At 40.3% G+C, this 27,808-nt stretch overlaps 1 protein-coding gene and 1 long non-coding RNA gene across 25 annotated transcripts in view; both read left to right on the top strand.

Annotated features, from left to right (window-relative positions):
- Positions 1 to 27,808, top strand: part of ESRRG (estrogen related receptor gamma) — a 402,731-nt gene that overhangs the window by 128,451 nt on the left and 246,472 nt on the right. The gene's annotated exons all lie outside the window — the stretch shown is intronic.
- Positions 99 to 4,588, top strand: LOC134157151 (uncharacterized). The gene is made up of 2 exons (XR_009962207.1): positions 99 to 2,690; positions 2,785 to 4,588. It is a non-coding gene; the product is annotated as an uncharacterized LOC134157151 (long non-coding RNA).

Here is a 27,808-nt window from a genome sequence, read left to right as displayed (position 1 = left end):
CTTATACGCGTGTTTTTCCTTCTGACCTGACACTACCTGCGGGCTATATAGTGCCAGTCAGAAAAAAGAGCCATTTATTGAACTGAAAGTGTGAAGGGCAAAGATTATGCTTAACTCTGGTGGTGACGTTGAACAGCATTCCAACTCACCGAAAGTGTAATGTCCATGAATACAGACTTAGATCGATGTTCTACAGAATTCAGTGGGAAAACTTCTGCATGTGATGAGTTAAAGTTCCCACTCCCTGCTGTGTTTCATTAAGGACTAAAGGCAGGTTTTTTTATGCTCTAGAATGGCTTGTGGGCTTCTTTCAGAAAGGACACACTGCTGAGCAGCACCTCTGTTCCTAGGTATCTCACTTGGAAGGTCCTAAAAGTTGATAGTGGTTTTTTTTTCTCTCCAGTTACTCACAGGCATTAAATAAACTGAAAATGCAATGGTGATACAAGTGCCAAATTGCTGAGATATGCAGATGACTTCTCTCCATGCCCTTTCCTGTCGAGGACCATAGTGCCAGCCAGCAAGATGGCTGGTTGCCTTTGCCTGATCAAGGAATGCTTGAGGAACAGCTAATGGCTGAACACCTCTAAAATGGAGTTGATGGTTGTGAAGGGCAGGAGGAGTTGCTAGGAGTTGGTAACTAGTGTTCATCTAAAAATATGTGCCTGCAGTCACTCCCTCTAGCCTGTAATTCAGGAACCTGCTTAAAATCTCTCACATTATGATGTCCACAAAGCATGATCTTCATTATCTCCAGGTGATTAGAAGATGATGTTCCCTTCAGGCAAAAGATGGCATCTTCCCAGATATTTGCACCTTTGCGTTGTAGCCCACAGCCATTTGGTGTCCCTGGACCCGAAGGAGTAGGGCTAATTTGTTTTGTACAGCATGTAGGAGTGTGAGGCAGCGCCAGTCTCCATGAGCATCCTAGCACTGGCTTCCAGGCAGTTTTAAATCCTTTTTGAAATTCTGGGTGTTTATCTTTCAGTTTCCTTGTAGCTGGACCTTGCTTGGGTATTTTTATTATAGTCTTGTGACAAAAACTGTGATGAGTGGCTTTGTGCCTCCAGCACAATTGGCTGCTCTACAGTAGTGGTTTTAACTCTCTTTTTTTCCCCAAACATCTTCTATGGACTCATGGACAGCTTAGCAATGATTTTAACCTCAACTGTGTTAATCTTGGGCATTGCGAGTTTGTTGAGGTTTTATCAATAGAAACCTGTCAAAAGCCAGTGCTCTACAGCCAGTGCAGAGTTAGCCTGTGCTCCAGGCAGGATTTTCCTGTAGGATGGTTTGAAATGGATACGTGGACTTCCCCACAACTTTCCAGTCACATGCCTGGTCTCGTGCGCCGTGTATGTGGTTGACTTCATTCTTGCCTTCCCTATCATGACCACAGGGGCTCTTGTTTACAGTGCAAACAAAACGCTGCTTGAGTTGTTTTCTTTGTGGAGGGGATGAGAGAAGAAGTAACATGAGGTAATGATTCCTCGGTGAGCTAGTGCTGGGGACAGTGTGGTGATACCCCCTAGCACTTCTTGATCCCTATTACAGTGAAATATAAGCTGTTGCACCCTTCAGAAAGCAAAGGAAATGTGCCATGTGGCAGGCAAAGAAGAAAGCATCGTTTTGTCCCATAGCATCTTTATTTACAGAGTTTATCCTGAGAGGCTCAAAGCATCACTAACTGTAACAGAGACTCAGTACACAATGACTTACTTTCCCCAGTGAATCAACAATTATAAATGGACATTTAAGTTTTGAGGTCTTTGTATATCCCTAATGCAGGAATGAAGCTCCCAGATCAGCTGATGCTGGTGAGGAGATGTAGATGCGTTATTAGGTATAACTTGGTTTATCTCCTTTGACAATTTTCTGATACCTCTTGATCATTAAGGTCTGGATTAAGTGGGGAAAAAGCATTGCTTGTATAGGTGCTATGTAGCTTATGCCTCAGATCTTTTATGAGGGAGTTTAGGTGCTTAATGTCTTATAATTCAGAAAGAAAAATCAGCCTTGTGTCCAGCTTCCCTCTGTCAGGGGCCAAGCTGAGGGTTAGGTGAGCACATAATAGAAACCCAGATATTTGAAAATCATGTTTCCAGCTGTATTTACTGCAACTGTAGATGAAACGCATTAAAGAGGAAGGGGCTTTTGTGGGGGTGGTTTTACATTTGCTGAGTGGGTTTAATGAGGCTTAAGGTGTCATTCCTGGAAGAGCAGTCATTTTCTTTCCTGTGACCTGGCATCCTGACATTGTTGTGATGCACTGCTGTGTCAGGAGCATCCCTGGCACTGGGAAGAGGTGGCTTTCTGGCAGCGGCATCAGTGGTGTTGCACAGGTGAGAGAAGATGCTTGGCAGTTCTGGAAGAGAGTAGGAAAAGTAAGTCTGTATGTGTCTGGCTGCCCAAAACCCCCATCCTGATCTGCAGAGAAACCAGGGTTTCAGTATTTTGTTCCAAATCCCTACTCCACTGAAAATATAGTTGTTATTTGTAATTAATAAATAAATGGCTTTCATCCTGAGCCTGTAACAGAAAGCAGAAATCAAACTGTTCTGTCCTTCAGTCTGACCAGAAACGCCTGCTTGTGTTTCACAGGAACTCCACAGGCATTTCTGGTGCTCCTGAGCTGATGAAGGATCAGAAAGGCTATCACATTGCTTCACTGTGATAGCAGAAATACTGTGGTAATATTGAAAGACCTAGGGACTGATGTATTTAGCAGCCTGATGTACCCTAACCAGGGCAGTCCATTATTTATCCTAGTTTGTTCCTCTTCAGCACTTTTCATCTGAGGATTACGAAAAGTGAACTTCACCCTGTGAAGCTGTTATCATAATGGTTTATGGATGGAGAACTGAGGCTAATCTCGACATTCTGAAGGTTACCCTGCATGCCAGTCACACAAACAGTTGTGTGTCCTGTTTCCTGCTACTTTTTCCCTACCCTTTCTTAAAACACAAGGGGAGAAATCTATCTACGCAGGGTCTAACATAACTTAGCTAAGCAAGCATCATTTAAGTTGTTAGGTGAGACCTTCTGCAGGGGGATAAATTGGTTGAGAGCTTTGCAGGCTGCTTCACAAAAGACAAATGACTGCATGAAATTTGATTTGTGGAGAAACTGCTTCCTAGGAGAAAGCAGAACCTCAGCATCAGTAGATCTGCAAACTAATGATGTAAAAATAGCTTGGATAATAAAAAGCTGGTAAATAGAGGTATGATAGCAGTTGGGATTCATGTGAGAGACAAGCTAATCAGAGTCTGCAGGAATTTATTCCCTCACAGGGTTCCTCTGAGTCAGGTCACTTTTAGTTGAAGCAGAAGAATATCTATTTGTAGAAACCTAAAGTTATCTTCCTGTAAAACAAAGCAGAAAACTGCCCAACTGCAAGCTCGAGCCTGCTCAGAATAATCCAGATTTTTTTTGAAGGACTTTGGGGATATATATCCTTCTGAAGGTTCCCATTCTTCCTGTCTTTTCTTTGCCAAGTTAATAACTAGTTACTCCTTGATTATTGCTTATCATTGTCTACTTTTTCATGGATACAGCAAGGGACTATGAGGCTGTTAATAGCTATGCCCAGATCACCTTTCCTTCTCAAGCATGGTTTTATTAGCTTAAAAATACCAGTGCGAGTGAAACATCCTGAAGTTCCCGTACTTTTCCTTTATGTTAACTGAAATCCTGAGTGCTTTTCAGAGCATCCTCAGTGAATACCAGAAGTGTGTCTCCTTCTTCTTGCCTTAAATTGCTGCACCCCAACAGCATTGATCAACAACATCAGATGTGAAAGCTTGACTTAAGCAGTCCTAGTCTCTTTTTCATCCCGTAGTTGAACACTTTCTTTCATCTTTTCAGTTGTTCCTAAACACGGCAACAAGCATGGTTCTGCAACAGATGCAATTCTTTCTAGGTCTCTAGGTAACATTTTAACCTGTGTAATGCTCACAGCACAGCATCGTAAGTAATATTCCAGGAAATACGCTGCCGCTTGTTAAAAAGGATAGGACCCCAGAGATGCCTTTAAATATGCCTGTAAAGTGAGAGGTGCCAAGAGAAAGGATAATATGGCTGATTATAGTTATTTACCTTACATTTTCATTCGCCCTTAACTGGGTGTAATTTAGGGGCATGAAATCTCATATTGGAAGTGTATTTGCATTAAACAGCTCTAAGCAACCATGAAAGTGCAGAAGCTGAAAAATTGACAGACTGGGTTCCTAGAATCCCAAAGTAGCATTTTTTTTTAATAGGCATACAAACAAATCAAATAAACATGTTTTGCTTCAACAATTTAAAGAATATGGTCTTTGGAGTAATTTGTCTTTTTCTTTTTTTTAGAACTATCATTTCTAAGCTTTTCATTGCCTATCTCTAGTTTGCAGCTCCTCTTAACAATCTGCAGCAATTTCCAACCCAGCTGTTGTGGTTGCAGAGCACTGTGCCTTTGTTTAGCTTTCCCTCAGCTATCAAATCGGCCTATAAAGGGGATTACCTGGCTGGTGATGTTGTTTTTCAGGTCTGCACTTTTTAACAAATAATTGTTTCACTGTGGCTCTTTCCCTTCTCCCCCTCCTCCACCACCCCCCCCCCCAAAAAAAAAAAAACAAAAACACAACAAAAAAAAAAGAGGAAAAAAAAAAAAAAGGAAAAGCTCTGAAAAATCAAACTTTACAACTGAATAAAATCAGTTACCTAAATGAGTAGGTACCTTTGATAATCACCCACGTTTCCTTGCAAGTAATCACAAACAAGTTAGTTGAAATGAACTCCAAGAGTAGTGGATCTTTTCAATCAGATCGTTTATTTGTAGCAAGACTAGACTTACATTTTCGTAAGTTCTTTATTGAAAAAAGGATCTTTTTCACCTACTGTGTTGGTGTGCACTAAGCTTGAGGAATTCATAATACAACTGTTAAACAGGTATAATAATAAACTTCCACCTCTGCTTCCTAATAGTCAGTCAGTTCTTTTATATCGATCGCCTCTCCCATAAACAAGACAGTTAACTCAAGTTTGTGAATTGTGGGATCTTCGCATGAATGGACTTCTTGAAGTGAAAGCAGCAGCAAGATTTATTTCGGCATGTTGTAGAATTAATGATCAAAGAAGAAAAACTGGTAAAACTAGCTTTTTATATATAAGTCTTTATTAAACTTAATTCATGCTTAAGAATGCAGATGTCTGTCTAATATTGTATGCTCCCTATATTATGCTGTGTCAAAAGTTTTCTAACAATATGATTGAAATACATCTCTAGTACTAATTTTTTTGTGTTTTCTTATGTTGGGTGTTAATGGAAGCTGTTGTCTGTCTTGCTGTGCTCAGTGATAAAGATATATTTACTGTACTTGAGTATCTTCAGTGTTTCTCATTTTGCAAACACAGTACATCTTAATTAAGGCTTTTCACTCGAGGTCTAATGAACACATTTACTGTAATGTCTCCATCTTCAGGAGGTGAATTTGACTTAGAAATTGTCTCTGTCACAGAGGAGCCGATAATATCAGTTTAAAGATTTCTCATTTTCCTGGGGAGGAGCAGTTTGCCTGATTCATGCTGATCTTGCTGGGTACAAGGTAGAGTGCTCACCTAAAGGATCGCAGAGTGATGCATAGTGCAACAAACAGATGAGTAAAATTCCTAAGGACACCAATGCATCTGCATGAGACTGTCTATGAGACAGTCATGTTCTTTCTTCCCTTTTTACTTTGACACAGTTTCAGAGGTGGTTTATTGATTATATTTGGAAAGATTAAGAAACTCCTCAAATCACACTTCTGTTAGCATATGAGAGGACTTTGATCAAACAAACAATGAATTGTCTAAAATACACAGTGGAAAAAAGTAAATCCTATAAAAGCAGGTTTCAGTTGACCTTTTACCGGTGCCTGTTTTCACTCTTGCAGGTGGGGACTGGGCATGAGGAGGGTTGTTGTGCTCCTGCATCTCTAACTCATGTTACTCTTGGCATTAAAACTCTTGCTTTTAATTTCAAGTCAAAACTGTAACTAATTTTATTGTCATGTAAATATCATTTTATATCCTGATGTTGTGTGGGAAATCACTGAAGAGTGGATTTTGAATCTTCATAAGAAAGAAACTAAGCAAAGCATCAAATTTTTTGCTTGTTATTGTTGCAGCATTTTAAACTGCAGTGATTTTCAACTGGTTAAATCAAGGCTATATTATGAGGCCGTCATCAAGTGTAGACAGATACAGGATCAGACTGTGCTTGTGGCACAGAGGGGCTGAGAACAGAAGGTGCAATAAGATGATGGGAGAAGGCTGGTGTTATCCCCTAAAAGTGTATCCCCTGAAGAGTGTACAGCACAGGGATGCCCAAAAGAGAAGCCAGTGGGGTGGCTGCTTGCTTGTTGTCCTCAGATGTCTGGCTAGGGGCAGGAACTTATTTGGCAGGTAGTATGTGATTCACTTGTGGTCATCCAATGCAAATGTTTGGGAAGTTCTATTGCATCTGTTTTGCATGCAAGGAATCGCATCATACTGAGAGCAAAGCCCAGATTTTCAAATGTACTTAGGCACTGTGCACTGGTGTTCTCACCACAGGGGCACTCTGTGATGGTGAGAAGATCAAGGCTGCCTCACCTAAGTAGTACCATGGCACTTGTCCTTCCCTCCACCAGCCCATCCCTGACACAGGGGTGTTGGGAGCTGGCTGGTGACTGGGATGCTCTGCCTTCCATCTACTGCTGCAGAGGGGCAGGGAGTCAAGTGCTGTGAAGGGCCCTGAATGGGCTGCCTGTGAGGTGACAGGTTATTGCTGATGACAAACATGTGCCACTGATGGGTACACGCTTTTTTGACCTGCCTTAATTTTTCTAGCTGTGTCTTTAATTGCCAGGGAAAGGCATAGACAAATGTAATAAAAAAGCCGACCAAACTGGAATTATAGCAAGGCTCTGCAAAGAAATATGTTTAGAAAGATTTTTATTTTTTTTTTTCTTTTAATTAATCGGGATTTTGTTGTCAGGCTAAAACAAACTAAAAATAAACAGCTGTATAGTACTTCATTAAGCTGCCTGCTTGGAGTGATTTTCCCATTGATTAGTCTCAGGGCTAATGCTGGTTCATTCCTTATTTCATTGCTAATTAACATCAGCTCTGCTCCTGACCACTTGACCGCACTCTCTCTGTGAACATGTGCTGGTTTGGCAAGTAATGACTGTTCCCTCCCTCTTAAAAGGGAGAATTAAGGGAGAAAATAGCTATCAGGAGTAGATCTCTGGCTGCTTCTACTGTAAAGAGAGCGAACTGTAAAACCGTATCGGGCCCGTATGAAGGGTAATAAATGTAGTTTACAGAGCACAGGAGTTTGATTGAGGAACTATGTAAATACAGATGATGAGCTCAAGCTGCTCTATGAATTGACAGGATTGGCTCATCTACTGTCAGTCGAGTTGATTCAGGCTCTTCTGGGATGTTCGCGGAGCAGATTACCTGACCCAGGGGCTTATGACCGCTAGCCGTCAGGGAGAGGGCTGCTTTGGACGGGCAGCACTTTTCCAAGTCTCCGCAATGTTCTCAGAGTCCGAGTAATGAAACACATTGGCAGCAGGTGCGGCAAGCGCAGGAAACGTAATGCCACGGTTATAGATTTGTCAGGCCACTTCCATGCAAGCAGAATGTAGATGGAAATAGGGGAATGAAATATTAGGATTGGCATGGATGCACTCTGAGAAAATATCTAACAACTTTAATGAAATTAGCAGCCTCTGGTCTGGGTGAAAAGGTCGAGGGGGGGGGGGGGGGGGATTTTTTTTCCATAAACCGAAGTAAACTGGCATTTTGGAAAACATCACTAAACTTGGCACAGAATGAATAATATTATCCCAAAGTCTTGGTTCAATTCCAGATCATAGCATTTTCTTCTAATTGAATTGGGTATTGCATTTCATTTTCAGAAAGTCTCTTTGTTATTTTTAATTCCTACATTTTGAAGCATTCATATCTCAGACCTAATCAGAAACTCAGCCTTATACAAATCTATCAGTCAGGAGCAGTCACTGGAGAGAGAGCTTGCCTGAGTGATAATCCTTTTCTACCTACTTTTGAGCAGAATCCTAATTCACTTGTTCATCAATTATATATTTTATATATTTCCACCATTAATTTAGTGGATTTAGGGCTCAGTCTTGCAAACACTTCTGCACGTGAGTTACTATTCATGCAAGCAGGCTGCTCATGTGGGTAAAATTAACCCTGTGAGATATTTGTAGGATCAAATTCAGTAGCTGGATGTATCCACACACAAAGCCATTGCCTTCCTTATTGCCCTTCTTTGATCTGTTGTAACAAGAAACATTTTTTACCCAAGTGAATAAAGAAAAGTAATCAAGATTTTAGTAACTGTACCAACTGTGATAAGGTAGAGAAGTAATTCCCATGTTTAGGAACGTAACACTTTACATTGGAAAGAGCTGCCTCCTAATTAAGTATTGCATGATTGGTTACATCATGTAGCCTTCATGCATGGTTCTGGAACTGGCCGTAGAGCAGAGACAAAAGTGTAGGAAATCAGGTTTGGGTTTTTTTTTGTCAACTGACTTTAGAAAAGGCTAAAACCATATTGTGCTGCAGACTTTGAGCAGTTGGACGATGGAAATGAAGTTTTGCTTGTTGTTCCCGGGATACATCCAGCATCCTCTTTCTAAAAAAAGATGCCTACAATATTATTAACTTTTCTCATGATATTTCTGTTTTCCAGTCCTGGACATTTGCAGAAAATACCCCCAGCAAATATTTACATTAATAATAAATAAACCCAAGATGAAATATTTCATTGGCTGCTTTTAAGCTGTATGGAGTCCTGTTTGAGGGAGTGTCTTGGTCTGTATCTTCTTCTGATGGGTCAGTAGATACACTCTCTTGCTTTGCATTCAGATATTTCATGTTCTGCCCTCCGGTGGAGAGGTATCGGGAACTGGTAAAATGTTGATTCATTGTTGATGTAAAAATAACATCAAATTTGTTTTCTTTTCTCTTGCTTCTGTAGTGAAATAAGCATATCCATATACTTTTGCATATGTGTATTATGAGCAAGTGTAGTTCTTTGGCACAACAGGGGCCAAGCCACTTGCTGGCTGCCCCACGTTGAGGAGGGCTTTCTGGACAGCTTCACGGGCAGTGTGACGTGGGGTAGCACCACTGGGCAGTGCCCAGGGCCCAGGGACAAGCTCTGGAGCCCCCACTGCAGGGTTGGAGGGGACCATAACAGTGATGGAGAGAAGATGCACGCCAAGCACTATGGGCAGGACTGTGGCTTGGAGGTGCTGGCTGCCTGATATGTTTAGCTAAAGCAGTATATCTATGAATAGTTCCTTACCTGTTACCAAAGCATTTAATAATGAAGTTAAAAGCTGTGTATTTCCTGTTTTTCTTATATGCCGCTTCATTCTAAGAATGTCAAAGGAAGGAGCTGAAACGTTTTTAAAAACTCTTATGAAGGTGGCATGCTTTAAATAAGATCTTAGAGGAGGCTGACATGGTGACAGACTTTGTGATCCTCAGCAGTGGGACTATTTAAGATATAAATGTTATGATAAAGTTGTCTTTTCTGGTGTTGTTACCCTCACTACTTAAAAAGAAAATGAACTTTTGAGTATTCAGAGTTGGAACGTAGTGTAAGGGCGTCTAGCTAGACTGTAAGTTGGTATATTGTATTAAATAAGATTCAGCAGCTTCTTGTTTCACTACAGGCTAGAAATTAGTGAGTAAAATATAATTAATAGCTCTTACAAACCTCTGGATGGACACCTAAAGGAATAATACAGTTGCAATATCACAAGCCAGCAGCATATTAAATGTTTGGTTGGCTTTGGGTTTTTTTTTTCTCCTACGAAAGGATTTCTTGTAGAGGTCCTGAAGAAAAATAAGTTTCATTAGTCGAGCATCGAGCAGAGGTAGAGCAACAGGATTGATTGTAACAAGCTTCTCCTTTTTACAGAAATCCATTACTTTCTGAGCTATTAAGTGATGAAAGGGTTTAAGAGAATAAAAAAAACATAAGTGAGACGGTATTCCTAAATCTAATAAAGTTGATAACAGTATAGCATTTTGTGAAATTTGCATGTGAATTTATAACATCCTAATCTAAGGGCAGGCAGTGCTGTGCTGCGGAGGGAAGGGGGTGCACTGTGCATAGAGGATAAAAATGCAAGAGCAGGATTTCTGGCAAAGAAGGCTTTTTTTTTTTTTTAAGTTTGTTTTTTTTTTTTTTTCCATATGGATATCCATATGTTTTATCACAGATTCCATACTTTTGGTGCCAGGGTCCATATGTTTAGCTTTTGCTCAAATAAAAGACTAAAATCATTCTTCATGATCTCCTTCTTCCTAGCTGGTGTTTTTGTAGATGTAACCAAATGCGATGCTAGATGTTTGAGGCATACCCAGATAGGATGCAGTTGGATGTCATCAGAGGTATTTAAAACCAGTATCTGGGGAGTACAAGGGCTGGATTTATCTTCTGAGTATGATGCCCCTTGACAGTGCTTGAACAATGCAGGGGGTGCTATCATTTGATTGCAAAGTCCTGGCAAGGCTTTTCCAGTATAACAGAGACGCTCCTTTGAAAAGCAACAATGAGAATTTTTTCCCAAAGAAGCTCTTTTGGGAGCAACAATGAGAATTTTCCTTCTTTTAATTTTACTTAATTCTTGACCTGAGCCTTTGCCTCTGGGCTTCTGCTGAGGGGTGTGTGATACAGGGAGATGACATGACAGAGCTTTATTTCATTTCTGCCTTTTCTGCTTGCCCCAAGGCCTGCAGTTGGTAGAATTTGGAAGTGCTGATGGTGCATCACTATCTCCTTGCCATGATCCAGTCTGCTATGTGCCAGGCAGATGTTACTTGCCAAGAATTGTGTCTAATAAGGTTTTATTTTGCCTTTTCTCTGTCTCTCCCTGCACTTCCCACCTCCTTTCCCAATGGAAATGTTAATATAATGCATGTAAAACACAATTGAGTGTCCATGGTTAGACCTTGGAATATGTACCGAGTGACCATCAATAGTAAAATCTGCATGGTGGCTCTCTGGTCAGATCCCATCTTCATTTGGACTTCTAGTCCTTAACTGCTGGGAGAGGATGAGGCAGAAAAGCAGCTGTGGTCTGTGCATTTACTTCTCTTGGGAGCACAATCGCCTAGTGGCAGATTCTGACTGTCCTATGGCTATGGTATTTTTAACTTGCAGAAGGGGTAAGGAATACCCTGTAATTTTGAATTAGAGTAGTCATAATTACAAGCATTACAGTACACGGTTTCAAAATAAAGGCAGCAGTGTGAATATTTTACTCCCAGGTCCCGCCTCTAGACCATGAAATGTAGCCCTGAGGTAGGCTTGGAATTATGCTTTATCCTCTGTGTTCCTGACAATAATAGAAATTATTGTGAAAGGCTAATAACCATTGTGCATTAGAGCTGTATTATCTTTCACGTGGAAGAAAGACAAGGGAGCTACCTTCTCTGAATCAACCAAACAGTAGCATCTTGGCTTTAGAGAGGTCACAGTCAATGCCTTAAGGACTCCACAAAAGCAGCTGTAGCTTGGATAGACTCATTTCAGGCTAACGCCCTTCTCATCAGAGACAGAACCAAAACTTAACCACTGATATCATTCAAAGCAGACATGAATCCTGGTATTATCTATACAGATGCTAGAGAGGAACTTAACCTTTCTTTTGAAATAATTTTTTGTAAAAGTATCATCCATTTGAGGTTGGGTTTAGTTTGCATTTCTGTGCAAATAATCCATCACTTTTCAGCTGTACCTTTCCTTCCCAGGGTTGTGCCTCTGGCAAGGTCAGTGGCAGGTTTGTAGCAAGTTGCCAGTTGTGAGCTACCTCGTGGGTTTTGACTGATAGTGCAGGGAGGTGCTATTCAAAAGAGATGGTTTACAAGGTGTGTCCCATTCGTGGTGGCCTTCTGCATGCAGTGGTTCCTGGGCACAATGGTCTGACATTCCAGTTTGAGCACCCCAGCTGTCTGGCCCATGCCATCCCCACTGGAGATGTCTCAGTGTGGGGAAGTGGTATTTTGATCCCCAAATTGGCAAGAGGTTGACAGTCACCTACTTATTATATTCATATGGGGAGGATAAACTCTTAAGTACTAAGTACTAGGTGCACCTTAAGCTCATTGTCCAGAGAAATTGAGTGGCGCCTGTCCTTCTTTCAGAAATGATTCTCTTGTAAAAATGTTGTGCTTTTATGTTTTCTCTCTTTTCCTTACCCCCTGCTTCACTCGGTGTTTGAATACCAGATTCAGCTAACTTTAAGATTCCTCAGGGCAGAGGCAGTGCATTCCTTCCACTCTGCTATTCCTTACCACATTACCTCACCACATCAGCGCTCGTATCTCCTGCTGATGGCGTCCAGTTTCCATTCCATTCACAGCGGCTGAGGATCATATCTCTGATCCACTTAGAAACACAATGATCTCTACCCCTGAGAATGCAAACGCTTTCTCAGTCAAATCTATTGATCTACAGGACTCTATTTCTGGGTTTCCATTCACTCACTCAATGTTTGGGATGCTGCATATTCTTTCTGAGGAAAGAGTTGAGTACTAGGAACTCAGTGAAGCACATTTCTGCAGAATCCAAAGATAGACATGATCTCTTATATGCTATTGTGTCTGTACAAATACTATACTTCTTAACTAAGCAAAATGAAAACCTCCCAGCCAGCAATGTGGTAACGATAGACCTGAGCGTGCTATCTCATTCTTATCCCAGGCCCCTTCACTGAGCGTGCTAGTGTTGAGTTGAGATGGGCAAGCACATGTTGACTTCTGCAAGGAAAGAGGTAAACAGGTTACACATGTTCTCCAGATTAGGGGGATTCACAATCCAAAAAGAGAAGATGAGACCGCCAGGCAAGGGTGTTGGATGTGAAGAATGATGTGGTTTGACAAATCACAATCAGTACACAATCAGTGAGAGCACTTTAATGGAAACCAAAGTCATCTTCTTTCATCACTGATTGCAAAGGCTATAGAGCAAATACATCTACATGCCTAACCGTGACTTTGTTGGTGTTCAGAGATGTTTACTATCACCCCCAATTGGGATTTTGGTTCTTAAATGTGGGTTTTTAAGGTTTTCCAGGTATTGCTCAGCACTGACCTTGAAATCATGTTCAGATGAAATTCAGGCACCATGATGTTGAGCAAACTATATCTAGACCTTAGATAACTTTGAAAATATTACCTGTCATTCATGTCTTTTGGGTTCCAGCCAAGTGCCCTGTTTTCTCTGCTTGCACGTGACAAGTGAATCCATTGTTTCTCTGTGGGGTCTTGTTGGGGTTTTCTGTTTGTCTGATTCTTAAATGCAGCTATTGGGTTGCCACTTGGTCTAAGAGAAGACTGAGGTCATAGTAGCTAACCTGGTTTGGTCTTGATTGTGTCACTCTGAAGTTAAAGTTGTTTCTCACCACTCATGATGTTCAGTCTAACAGCTGACATCATATATGCAAGTCAAACAGGCAGGGATGTGAAGGATTCCAGGTGGAATAAATATGGGGTTGATCACTGTGATTATATGCAAGTATAATCTTAGTATGTACATGAAGAGTACTGATGTATGGGAGAATTTGACTTGTGAGGGAGCATTAAATTTACACATGGAAGCGTACTCTGAAGTTAAGCAGATACTGGATTAGTACACAGATGGTACTTCACTTTCTCCTTTAACCACAAAAGTTTTCTTCCTCTTCTCATGTGAGCTTTGCCTGCGAAGATAGGTAATAAGAAATGGCTAGTGCACTTATTTGTAACCTTCCTATGTAGACAGCTCCTCAGCATTTCCAAATTTAAACTGAGGGAGGGACATGAAATTTCTCTTTTGTAATCAAACAGTGCAGGCAGAATAGTATAAAAATGCAAACAATGAAATTAATATGTGCCATATTGACTTTTTCTGGATATTTTATTGCTTTTACAGTAATAATTTAATGTTCTAAAACTCCAGGGATGTAAGAGTGCATGGATGATCCTTCCTTGCTCTACACACATGGAATAGGCTTGTACACAACCGTAAGCACAGGTGAAAGCTTCCCCTCTCTTTGTCTTTCCAGCAGGTACAAACCATTGATCATCTTTGATTCTTGCAGAAATTGGCATCTTTTAGGAAAAGCCTGGAGCTGCTTGCCCAAGGCTTTGATAAATCCAGTCCTCTTGATTGAGTCCTGTATCTTAGCTGCCTTCTCCCAGGAAATGACACAGCTTGTAATTCTTTGGCATAAAATAAGAACGGCTAATTACTCTGAAGAATTTATTACTTTGTTTTTCAGTCCTTGCTCCTAGTACGCCATTTGCTAGTGTCTTTTCCTCCGAAAGAAAAGAGTGTTAAACTCTTCTCCCTTATCACATAAAGCACATCTATGGTCTCAGTGCCTGCAGGTCTCACTAAAAGGAAGCGTGTTCTCTAGCAAGCTATCATGACATGCCCATCACCAAAAAGGTTTCTGTACCAGTCTGGGTAGTGGCTTTATAAGATTTCACATGGTCTCCAGGCTATGGGGATCCTTCTTCCCCCTCCCTCCTTTTCCCAGTTACAAATAACGAACTTTAGAGGGCAAATGTGCTGCTGCTGGTAGACATTTCGCTACTGTTGTATTATGGGGTTTTGTTTTGTTTTCTTGCCAGCTACTTGACATTGTTTTACAGCTGGACTGTGCAACTATTTCCAAAAGGCTCAGCTAATTCCGTTGTCCTTTTTTATCAAGGAAATTCTTGAGAAACCACAATAAAGCAGCTGTAACTCTGGTGATGCTTACAACTGTGACCAGAAATAGAAATCGGTGCTTCATGCATTTTCTTAATGAGGGTATAGGGTGGTATTTTTTTTCAGTGTGGTCCTTGACACCTAGCCAAGTTAGGGCTCAGATCTAAATGTTTAGTGCAAGCTTTATAAATAGCCCTAGATAGATGGGGCATTGCTTTTCCCAGTGGCACACCCTCTCCAGGCTGGACCTTCCCTGGACTGCTCGGGCAGCTGTGCTCTTGGGACATCATGGAGTATCTGCAATGACCCTTTTAGGCCACGGTTGCCGAATGCTTCACAGGAGGTGCTGATCACCTTGGGTCCCTGTTGGCTTGGAGGAGGAGGCTCACCATCTTGCAGAATTAGGCCTGTAAGCTTTTGTTATTAATAACTGCATTTGTGATCATTTTACATAGAGAGAGGGTTTATTTGGCTTTTGACCATCAGTGAAAGTGTCCCCATAAATGGATTTTTACTCTCTCACTGTACATATAGAAAACATTAGTTTGTTTACCAATTCATACAGATATGGGCTTGTTTTCTGTGGAACATATCATGGCTAGTAAGTAGGTATGAAATGGCTCAATGCTGGGATTTCACTATCTTCCCACAGGCAGGAGAGAGATAAGATGAATTAAAACTTTGGGAAAGTTCAGTCAACAAACTAAGAAGTGCAGACATACTGATTTATAAAGATACTATAACTTTTAAACATGTACTTTCAATCTAAAGGACTGCAGTAGGGATTTAAAATATGACTATTTAATTTTTTAAAATTACATAAATTAAGTGAACAGCCCATTAATGGGATGCCATCAGGATCACATGGCCAATTCAGTTCAAGTTATATTATCCTGATGGCTGGATTTGAATAAGAATTAAGAAATTACTATTCAAAGTAGTACGGGGCATTGATCCTCATTCACAATGAAATTCGTCACCATAACTACCTGGAATTCCACTACTTTCACAGAGGTGTTCCACTGAATCTTCTTTATGGAGCAGCTAGAAGGGAATTGTATTAGTCAGAGGAAAAAAAAGCTGCTAATTAGTTGTTCTTCCTACATGTTAAATGGAGTCTTGTCTTGCAGAGAGTTCACAGATAAGCAGCAAGACATGTCTAATGAATGGTAACCCAGATCTAATAGACAGCAAACTTCCTCCAGTTGGTCCTTTGCTTGACTAAAGGCTTACCTCAGGGGCTATTTATCTGCCTAGCAAGAGAAGCTTGCCTCTTATTTAGCAGCTGATACTTCGTATTTGAACTTGGCAAATTGAAGCACGGGTGATAGGACTGAGTGGTGCACACTAAGTTGTTCTCAGGGAAATATCTCCCAGAGTCTCTGTTAAACTGAATAACAAAACTCTGCCATTACATACAACTATTGTGTTACTTCTCACCATTTTGGAAACCTGTTTGAAAACAGCTAAAAAGCATCAACTTAGTTCACTGCTACACTATGTCAAGAAAGTGGAATGAGTAAAACAGCAGCTCCAATTGGTCAAGCAACTCATGTTGCAGCTTAAAAAAACCCAAGTCAATGCTATTAATCTTAACTATGTTCAATTTATTTTATAATTATTAATTTTACCAAACAACAGCACTTTTCTTGACTTCACTGCAGTGCATTTCAAGTCTAATTCCTGTGCTAATTAAAATGTGGATATCAGAATCTAATTCTGCCTTTGCACCATTTTCCCCCCCTCCCCCCCTCCAGTTTAACTCGACTTGCTGCTAATTTACACTGGCATAAGTGCAAGACTACTAGGCTCAGCAGTTCAGCACATGGAGCTCAAAACCTTTTAAACCCTTTTACTGACAGAGAACACTTGGAATGGCAGATGCTGAATATTTGCATTGTTAATCATTTACATAATGTGATGGTTGTATAAAAATGCTAAAATTGATGCCACCAGATAAATTGTACGTCCTCACATCAACTGAAATTAGCATTCTGGATTCTGCGGTCCATGGGAAGAATTCCACTAGATGGCCATGAATATTTGTATTGTTCACTCTTACCTGACATTTCTTTAGGCTGGTACCTGTATCTGTCCCAGCACAGATGTTTCCCTTGAAAAGGCTGGCAAAAAAAAAATAAATAAATGTTTTAGTGTTATTTTTATTGTCTTTTTCACACCTGGGCTCCCCTAAGGTCACAAATTACTTTCACAGGCTTTTTTCCCCTCTTTTTGCTTATAATGAGTAGCTACAGTAAGAGCGTCAGCATGACTGTTGGTGTCAGTAATGCATTTTAAATAATCACAAACACAACATAAAGTATTTGTGAAATGAAGGTAAGCAGTCTACCAATCACTGATGGTTACCTGCATTCCTAGAGAAGAAATAAAACTACACTTACCTTCAATTTTTAACATTCTGTAGCAGTCTTACATATCTTCACTGCCAGCATATTAAACAACAACATAATGGGAAAGGGACTTCTTATAGGTTTGTAGCTATGACTAGAAGCAGAAGAGCCTAAAGCCTCAGGGGAAAGACTAAGCTAGTAAAATCCACATTCACATGTGCGGTCCCAGCTGGATCAGAGACACTCTTAGAGAAGCAGCTGCTGATGATCTGAATGACTATCTGAATCTGACCAAAAATTAAACCTTTTTATTTAGCTGGTGTACTGAAATCGGCCTTGAATTGTATTTTTTTCATGCGCAATATTTAACTTCATTTTAGAAGGTTACTTGGTACTAGCGTTCTCGTTTTGACATTTAAATTCCAAGTCAGTGGAAGATTGTAGGTGAGGATGCCAGTGGGGATGTGCTCTGCTACCTTTAGATGATGATGAGAGAGGAAATTTATACCCTGAAAACTTACAGTTTTCTGGTGTAACATAAACTACAACCAAAGACTTAAACCCAGCTTGTATTACTTATCTCTTTTGTAATCACTTAAGCTGTAAATATGAGCTTGAATTTTACTTGATGAGCTTGCTGCAGTACAGTGTATTGCTAAGTCCTGTGCTGGCTGTACTCTGATGTTGGTGTATGATTTATGTGGTGGGACACTGATTTGGAAAACCAGCACAGAATTCTTGGGAAAGAAGCAAATCAAAGAGGATGATGAGTATGAGCACAACATACAATTATTTTTTTGTGTGACTGTAAATGTTAACTAAAAAAAATGAAATGTCCATCATGCTGGACATTTGACAGCAGCTTGAGATTTACTTACTAAGGATGTTGAAGTGTTATTGTAGTGTAGTAGCAATCAGAGACTTGTGTCCCTTTGTTCTAAGCAAAAAGCGGGCATGTACCAAAATGACAGTTTCTGCCATACAGTGACTCAGCTGAGACTGATTTATTTATTCTTTTAAAAGGAGGTTTTCTGGAATTCCCATAGTTTGCTGCTCTGTTGTTTCTCCTTGAAAGATTTCAGCTTCCACTGCCTTTTAAATACTCTGTCTACAGAGTTTTCATCTGGTCAAGGAAGAGAAACCTTTTGGTGTGCTTTGTGTGGCTAATGGCAATTAACCAACAACATTTGGAATAGATTTGTTTCACAGTCAATAACATTTATTTTACTTCATTAAAAATAAACCCAGCTAAAACTCAAGTAGTTAAGGAAAAAAGAAAAGCAAACAAACAAACCCCACCACGAAACCAAACCAAAACCACCAAAAAAAAAACCCAAAACAAATCAACCAACCAACCAGAAAACCCCAAACCCAATAAAGGAGACAAATTACTTCAGGCAGAGGATTATACAAACTGGCTGTGCAGAAGCTGGCTAGCAAGCCGCCTACCTATGTGTCTGACCATTTATTTTAATTATTGTATTTTCTCCTTATCTGCTTCTCATTTTATCTGTCTAATGAAAATGTAAAATGAGCACATTTGACACCGTGATGGAAAAAACCTGCATAGTTCCACAATTCACAAGTCTTCTGTTGCACATGGATCAAGGGGGAGTATCTGGTCTCCGGCGGCAGGAAATGGGAAGGGAATTTTCCTGCATCAAAAATGAGTACCTAAGCAAGATGTGTGTGGTTAGTTTTGGTTTTCTGTTTTGGTTTTTTAATTCTTTTGAACACACACAAATCCTTTTGTATGAAAGCACCATGTTCAGACAGCAGTGACGTTTTGATCCCAGTTCCTGTTGCACTGCTCTTCTTTGAAAAGTGTATTTAAGTGCTTCTTGTTTGTTTTTTATTCACTGCCAGCCGGTGTTGGATCACATAGCTCTGGAGAAGGAAATATATATTAATTGAAACTTTGCATGTGTATCTCTTCTGTTGTTTTGAGTTTCAGTTCGAGTCAATACTTAGGCTCGTGCTTAGGCTGAGCTCTGTTCAAGCAGGCACATGGGGCTGTGCTCATCTAATGCTACTGAGCACAAGCTGAAATGTTGCTTAAATTAAAAGTGTTTTCTTGCAACAGCATTGGCTGGGAGGGCAGCTGGGGCATGGAGGGACTTGATCCTCCTCACTAACCTATATACCACTTGCTCCAGAAGTTGTGGAGGATTCGCTGCTGGACCTCATTTTCTTGCCCTGTAAAGCCCATGGCAGGGCTCCCAGTGCCTCACTGGTGGTGGTGGTGTCACTACAGGGGGAAGGAAAGACCTTCAATGAAAGAGGATGGTTTCTTCACTCTGCTGGGGCTGCATTAATGCAGCAGTGTGGCAGCAGCTGTGCTTTTTAAACAGCTTTGTTGGATTTTTTTCCCCTCCTGTAGAGTAAGCTGACCAGACTTGCAGCTTATAAAACTGGGACAGCCTAGCAGGGGATAGGGTTGTCCACACACCATCTTTAGGGGATAATAATATCTGTCAGAGGATGACTGCCATGACAATTGCAGAGAGAGGTGAATTGCCGTGTGCGTGTACCCACGCAGTAAACTGTTTCCATAAAGAGAGGAAAAAAAGGGGAAGGCTCCCAAACTGGATGCTGGCTTTCATTAGAGCTGGAGCAGAGCGTTTGCTGAACAGTTGAACTCTAGAGAACGTGCTCCTGTAAACTCTTCACCTTTATTGTTTAGAGAGAAGAAGAGCTGCAAGAATTGGTTTAAATAAATAAACAGAGCTTGCAAGGATCCTTTCAAGCTCTGGGTTTGCAGCTAGAAGTAAAATATTGTAGCTAACGAAAAGAAATTGCTCTCCTACTAGCAGTGTTTTTTCTTGTTGCACTGTGGATCTCTCTTTGTACCAGGCACCCAAGTGTGGCTCTTGTGATTGCCTCTGCTGGTCCCACAGAGCTGGGGTTAGTTGACATCGGGGTCGTGCTCTGAGGCTGTTTTCTCTGGCTCTTCCCAAGGGGCTGGGTTAGGGGGGTGCAGCAAGGGAAAGCGAAGCCGTGGTACTGCAGGTGTTTGAAGGTTTGCTAACGTAGCTGTTGGATGAACAGTGACGGCTGTACAAAACCTTCGGCTGGTTTGTACTCTCACCGCAAGTTTTCAAGGGGAAGGATTTTTCTCTGTGCATTTTTGACTGAGGTATAGGGGAAAATGAAACACAATTTGAAACAATCTTTGTTTTTTCTGTTCTGCCAAGGCCTTGAGGGCAAAAAGAGCAAATAGTCCCGAGCCTAACCGGAGTGTTTGAATACCAGCCGTGTTTAGAAAACTACTAGTTCAACAAAGCCCTGTTTACTTGTTCACAGGATAGCTGATGCCCCATTCCCCTACCTGGTTCACAGTGTTCCCAGGGTTATTAAAAGTAATAATTACAAACTTGTGCATAAAGAAAGGAGGATTATATTACCTGGGGAAGGTTTATAATAGCATGGCTATCAGTTTTTCACTTTTCCGCAGCCTGAACTGTAGATTGTCTTGCATCTGTTCTCCAGAGAAAGTAGTACGTGCACACATGTGTACATGCATGTATACGTAAGTACATGACTCTCTGATAGCCACCCAGATGTGACTTCTGCTCTTTCAAAGTGCTTTCCAGTCTCTGAATTGAGTCAGAGCTACTCAGTAATATCCTTCAATTTGGTCACTATTGCTGGTTACCCCCGCATATCCCTGCTGCAAACCAAGCTATTTAGATTTTCCCATTGCAATTAATGATCTAAATAGTCAAATACAGAGAAGTCTCAGTTATGTCATAGCTTGGCGAATGTCACAAGGAGGAAGATCATTTAATCAAGTGTGTTTTAACCAAATCTTTGAAAGTAAACTGGAAAGGCACAAGAAATTGGAGACAAGACTATTTTTTCTTTTAATGTAGTGATAGGGCCAAATTTAGATGAGAAAAAACTGGGACCGTAAGTCAGATGTCTTTTCCTCTAACTTATAGAAGACAGTGAGCTGATAAAAGCAGGAAGAAGATTGCATTTGTTAAAAGCTTCTGATATCTTGAAAGTGATATACATCATTCCATTTCTGAGCTTTCATTCCTGTCTAAACAATTTAAAGACAAAAAGTAGACCATCTATTCTGTGTACACATGTGCCTATCCATTCACCTTTACACATCAGTGCATATATGCACATGTGCATATAAGCATGTACCCCATAGATATACTTTTAGAATGCTCTTCAGTATTTTTTTTTACCAGCTCCTAGATTTCAGTGTTTGACCTCCTATTTTAAAAAAACAAGAGATTAAGCAGGACCCATTATTTTGACATCAAATGCAAGCCCTAAACCGTTGCTAGGATACAGGATGTGGCACTATAATATTGCTGTGGTGTAAGGTTATATTGTCTTAAGTATGGTGAGCCGGCCATATTATAAATCTAAGTAAGTTGATAGAAGAGACAACGATTGCAGCTCTTACTCTGTAATTAAAAGGAAGGGAATGTGTATAAAACAATTCGGTCATATACTTAGCTTTTATTTGGACAGTAAGTGAAGCACTATCAATAAGCAATTTCATTACAGTCAGTGTGGGGTTTTGTCTACTTTAATTTCCCATCTACATTCATTTAGAGTAACTCTACAGGTTTATTATTGATTGACACCGGTTTAAGCAATACTAAAATTTCACTATGATGTCAGACCTGTTAATTTTGTCTCTTTCTTTTGTAGTCAGTAATTGAAACTTGCCTTCTAATTTCAGTGGTATCACTTCAGGGGTGTTTTCTTACATTTTCTATAGGGCTGAAATGAGCTGCAGACTTGGTGGGTTGTGGAAAAAAAAAAAAGAAAAGCTTGAATTATTTTTTTTTTTTTTGTAGATTCAGTTGAGTTGTGTAGTTGTCTTGGATCACATCTAAATTAGCTGAGATGCTGTGTCTAAATGAGCCCAATCCAGTGCATGTGTGACTGGACCAGAAAGAAGTGAATGTTTTTAATAGTTTTAATTTGCTGCTTTTTTTTTTTTTTTTTAAGAGGGGAAAACCAAAGCAAACACACCAAAAAAACCACCCCCAAACCCAGCAAAACGGAGGTTTCTTTCTTTTATTTTTATTCCCAGTGCGTTGAATGGCAGTGGTTTACATGCAGCCCCTGCATGCTGTTGCCACTCATAAGGCAGAGAGCTCATGTGGAGTGAAAGCCTGCACTCTGCTGTAGAGCTAAGTCTGTATCACAGAGGAAAAAGAAAGACCTTTGACTACACACGTGGCAGATGGGTAGGTGCAGGCGGAATGTGAACGTACTTACCTCCTGGTCAAGTTGTCCATGAAGTGCACAATGAGCCAGATCACAGCAGCCCGCTCACCTGTGAAAACTCCTGATTTTCATAGGGGAGGATGCTGCCAGTGATTCTTGGCTTCCTCACCACTCTTTGGATGCAGGCATCTTGCTGATGCTGTCAGACTGTAGACTGCTCCATGGGTCTTATCAAGATGCAAAAAGACTTTTCAGTACTCAGTGTAGGTGTTTGTACTTATCACAGTTTCTGAATTGAAGGGATATCCCAGCCACCACCTTAGAAAAGCAGTGTAAGTTGGGGATGGATGAATAGCAAGTGTGCTTATTGGGGCCAGAATAGTACACATTTAGGTGGAGCATAACCAAACAAGTGAGTCTAACTGGTGCAGTGAAAGAGGTTAGTGTCTTCACAGAGAGAGATAACATAAGCTTTCCTACTCTTGGAGGAGGTGTAGTAAGTGAAGCTGCTGAAGACTGTGCTGGAGTGGACTGGAGTACACATGTGAGCAGCTGGGGAGGCTGTGCTGAGACTGGTGGTCAACAGGGGAGGGCAACACCACCTTAAAGCAGTAGAGCTGTTTCCATCTGGTTTCTCTGTCCTTGCTCCTGCACTGGAAAGCACCACAAGCTTTATTCCTTGTGTTGCCATAGCAAAAAGTTTCCAGGAGTAATAGTGATCATGTGTTCAATGTTCATATAGTCCAACCCACTGGTTAATGGCTAAGAAGTTATTTCATATCCAGCAAATATCCAACTCATTGACTGATAGAGGGCAGTTCTGGACAGGTGACTCATGCTGCATAGCTATGTTTTAGCAGACTAGGTCATGTCTGGCAGTTATTGATTTCGATGACTTCATAGTGTTGCACCGTCTATATGAGGTTCTGCTATGTGCTGTTCAGTAGCAATTATTCTAAGGTCACTTTACTTGAATGATGAAATGCTTCTGTACCTTTTTAATCACATCTGTGTGGATATCAAGTTAACTCTTGTGAAATCTCTTTTAAGATGTTAGCTTTATCTTCCCTATTTTATGCATAAAGACATATAGGGTCAGCCCCTAGGCTAACAGACATCTGAAAAATCAGATTTCCGTGCCAGCTATCTCTTAGCTCTCTGTTTTCAGGAGGCTTTTAGAAGTGCAACTACGAGCCTAATCAAAATGAAGTTGGATGTGCAATAACAGAAGTAGAAAATGGTTTACGTATTTTGGCTAAAAAGCCTTCTCCAAGGTCAAAAAGAAAGCCAGTAGCAGAGCCAGGAATAGAACCGTTATCTCCCAGGCCTTTTTCTCTTGCTTCTGTCCCAAAAGACACTATGCAAGGTACAATATCCATTTGACAAATTGCACAGTTATGTGATGAATTGCATTTATAATGCACATTTTATGGCCTCTTTTGGCCACTTCCTACTAATCCGTCTTTCCTAGGGTATGTTCTTAACACTCCGCAGCTCTCAGTGGCTATTAAACAACAACACAAAAATGTTCTTTTCTCCCAAATGTAGAATTTACCTCAACTTCTTTGGTTGGAAGGAGAGGCCTGGAAATATTGAGGACTGTTCAAGTGACAGGTTTAAGGCCTGATATCCTTCAGCTTAGGGGGGTAGGAACTAGTTTTTTGTATGGCAAAACTAATGTGAGAATTTCCCAGTTTGTCATCAAAAGTATACATTCCCTCTACCCCTGCTTGTTTATAAGGTCTGGTAGTTATACATAAATACGTGATTAGTTACTAAATACAATTTGGACTCCTTTTATAAGACTTTTATCTTCCAGCCAAAGCTTTGCCTGTTGTTACTTATGTCAAATCTGTAGCAATCAGCAAGTTACCAATTACTCTTTAACTTCGTGTACTTAATATGCACATTCATACACTTGGTGACTGACCAGTAATGTGAATATTTCAGAATATAAAACTGTTATTTACTATGGTTCTGATTTTTTTAATTTCTTGCAATAAATATGTTTGTACTGTTGTGTAGGATAAATATGTACACACGTGGTGTAGGAAAAAGTGGCTGTACTGGAGCTGAAGTTGCTGGGACATATAGTCTCCTGGCTAGGGAAGTACCCCTGATAAGGGCAGCTGGAGCTGAATGAAGGCCAAGCAGGGCTTAAGGGTGTCCTTGAAGTTAGGCAAGTAAGATCATGGATAAGGATGCATCTTGAGTATGAGCTTCAGTCTTAGGTTGAGCTGAAGAGCTGTCAAAGCTTCTGAGGCACCTTCATGGTGATAGTTGGATTTTTGTGGTTGTATTACCAGCAATAATGTATCATGACCTTAGAAATATCACTTAACCTTTGTGTTTATATACCTGTAAAACAGTAATAAAAACACCTACTTCTCAAAGATCTTGTGAGAACTAATGAACACTGAAGTGCTTTGAAACCCTTGGCCAAAAGTGATGTGAAGTGATACTAAATAGTATAACTGTCTATATCTAATATTGTGTTTCTATATAAATGCATGTGGTTCAAGAACACAGTTTATTATGTATTCCAGGTTCAAATCTGAAAAAAAATTGCTATAAAACTGGGCCTTAAGCTCCATTAGAGAGGGCTTAGATGAAAACACCTTTAAGACACATCCCTGCCCATGGCAGGAGGGTTGGAACTGAATGATCTTAAGTCCTTTCCAACCCAAACCATTCTGTGATTAATAGAAGTTACCTTTGCTCAAAATAAACATTGTGAATGTATTTAATTTCAGAAAACCTTGTAACCCCTTCTGCTCTCTGTCATTCTCCCTAGAAGACTGGGAGAAATAAACTTATTGCCACACCAGCTTTATCCTCCTGCCTTTGGCATTTTCTGTTGTGTTTCAGAAAACATGAACCATGAGAAACAGTGTTTATTTTAAAATACAAAACAATGTGGAAAATCTTGTAGTTGCATTTCTTGAAATATGTCCAGAATTCAAACCTGGAGGCAGTAGACATGTGAAGTGAAACTGGCCCTACACAGTTAATAAATTCTGAGCAGAGATGCATAAATCAGTGAGGGTGTTCTTAAAACTCTGGTTTTTGGTTTGGTTTTGTTTCCAAAGGGTGGGCATGGGGGATGGAAACGTCTTTGGAGAATTGTTTTCTATCAGTTCAGAAAATAGAGGAAAGAATTCAGCAATACCCAGTTCTCGTTAGCAGATTGTCATTTTTGGGTTTGATGTTCCTGGGTTTAATTGTCTTTCATGTGAACAATGGCAGGAGCTCTCTAGTGTGCCATGCAAGCATGATAAAAGGGGGCTGTTCTTGCATAGCAATGCCTTTTTTTTATTATTAGCGTAAAAAATTAGCAAGCTGGAAGTCGTTAGAAGGAGTTCCATTGGCATTAATTGTAATGCAGCCTGGATTTGTTTGCAGACCAGTGCGGCAAGACAATAGCAGCAGGGAAAAAAAGCAACATTAATAGCCTCTTACTTATTGTATCATTTTAGTGAGCCTTAATAAGGTGTCTGCTGTCAACTGGAATTTATTAAAATAAAAAAAAAGAAGACATGGTAATTGATGTATTGCAGTAAGTATGGATGAGGGCTCAACTTGATTAATGTATGAGTTGGCTTTTTAAGGCATTTTAAAAAGGCTTCTTAACTGGGTCTTAAGAGACTGGCACAAGCCCACTGTAAACTACCTCATTGCAGTTGGAAAACAGCCTGACAGCTGCTGATGTCTCCTGTGGCTTTGCTTTTTTTTTTTTTTTTCTGATCAGAGAAAACGAAAGTAATATAGTCCTTGTCAATAATTGCAGTGCTTAAAAATCTTATAAAGGGATTTCTGTTCTTCCCTCTGGAGGTAACTTTTCAAAGGTTAAATTAGTTTTACTTGTGTGTGCTTCAAATATCTCAGCTCCCAATAAGGATCAAGTTTTGTTTTAAATAAACTGCTAGTTTGTGTGTTGCATTGGATTAGCACCTTGCTAAATACCTCGCCTTCAGTATGAGATGGATACTACAAAGCATTTGGTTTAAGTCTAGCTGGAGTCCCCCAAAAAGCTTCAAGATATTGACTCACTTGGCTAGTTTTGTTTGGAGATACGAGCTGCCTGTTGTTTTTTGTGGTGAACTTCACCTGAATTCATCAGCTTTACTGTGCCATCTTACTAGCAACTTTAAAAAGTAGTGGTGGAACTATTTGCACGTAGGTGAATGGAAGCTGGGGTCTCTGATATTGATTTAACTTCAATATACACCTGATTTCAAGAAGGTCTCAGCTTAAAACATCCTGCCTGTCTCAGTGGTTCTCACAATGTCAAAATGCCAAAGATAAACTATAATAGGAAGGCCCTAACATGTGTAGAGCCTGTTTTATGTAGATCATAAGGAAACAGTAAAGTTTTGTAGCAATTCGGATTATAGGACATATGTAACTATATTTTTTGTCTTGAAACCTGTTTTGTCCTAGGCCAAACCCACAAATATTTGTCACACTGCATAGAGAAGGCACGTATGCTTACCTGGCATTTCAGTTGCATTTACCCAGTAGTCTGTGACACAAAGAAATGCTCTGTGAAGGTGTCACCTATAGACATTGTTCAGTTAGTCTGAATAAAAATATCCCACCTTTTCTCTTGGGGTCACCATGAACCTAAGGTGTAAGGTGAAGTGACGGCATCTAGATTTGTTCCAGATTTGTCTCCTAGGATAGCGGATGATTTTTCTATTGGCTAGGCTAATCAAGGTGGTTCTTTCCTTCGCGTTGTCCCCATCAGTGCTGCAAATGTCATCCAAATAGATATCAAAGTCAAAGGGAGAAATACAGACTTTTAATTTGTTACAGTAGCATGTTGTCCTTCCTGATAGCTCCAGGCCCTTCCCAGAGGAAGTGCTCATGCTTCATTATGGATGTAAGCTTTATTAGTATAGACGTCATCAGGTTCAAGTGTTAGGAAAAGCCTCTCCTTGAAAACAAAGGCCCTGGCCTTGGATAATGCAACTGTTCTCCCTACTGAAGGTATTAAGTCAGTGTGGATGATATTTCTCCTTGCATGTATATGTACATATATCTTTATTTTTTTGGCATGCTGGTCCTGCTTGGAGATCTTGTATGATGTGATTCTCCCTCTCTGAAGACTAAAAGGAACTTGAGTGCTGTTTTTAGTATGTTCCTTTTGCTTTGGATCCAACCACTCAGCAGAGAAAAAGCCTAGTTGAAGTAAATTCAGAAATCTCTCTATAACCTATGGTCAGTTAATCCACAGACTTACTATTATTATATGAATAATACTTCCTATAAGATTTTTTTCTTCTGATTTCAGAAACCAGAAGTGCAGTAGCACGGCGTATACACTTGTGAGTGTTGGGTTTTTTTTATCTCTTCCCTCTTCTGGCAGGTTTGCTAATTAAGTTGCTGCATAGCTCTAAATGTGTGTTTCTTTTTTACATTAGAAGTCTGAACTTTAACTTCTTTCTATGCAGGCTACCTTCTGCATGAGAAATGCAGTGTGATTTTTCTAGGAGCCTTCTTT

Source organism: Pezoporus occidentalis, unplaced genomic scaffold (assembly GCF_034315485.1).
Source record: "Pezoporus occidentalis ecotype Australia unplaced genomic scaffold, CSIRO_AGI_Poc_V1 ctg93, whole genome shotgun sequence".
Taxonomy (NCBI): Eukaryota; Metazoa; Chordata; class Aves; order Psittaciformes; family Psittacidae; genus Pezoporus; species Pezoporus occidentalis.
Note: the sequence above shows the minus strand (reverse complement) of the source record. Positions and strands in the feature narration are given on the sequence as shown.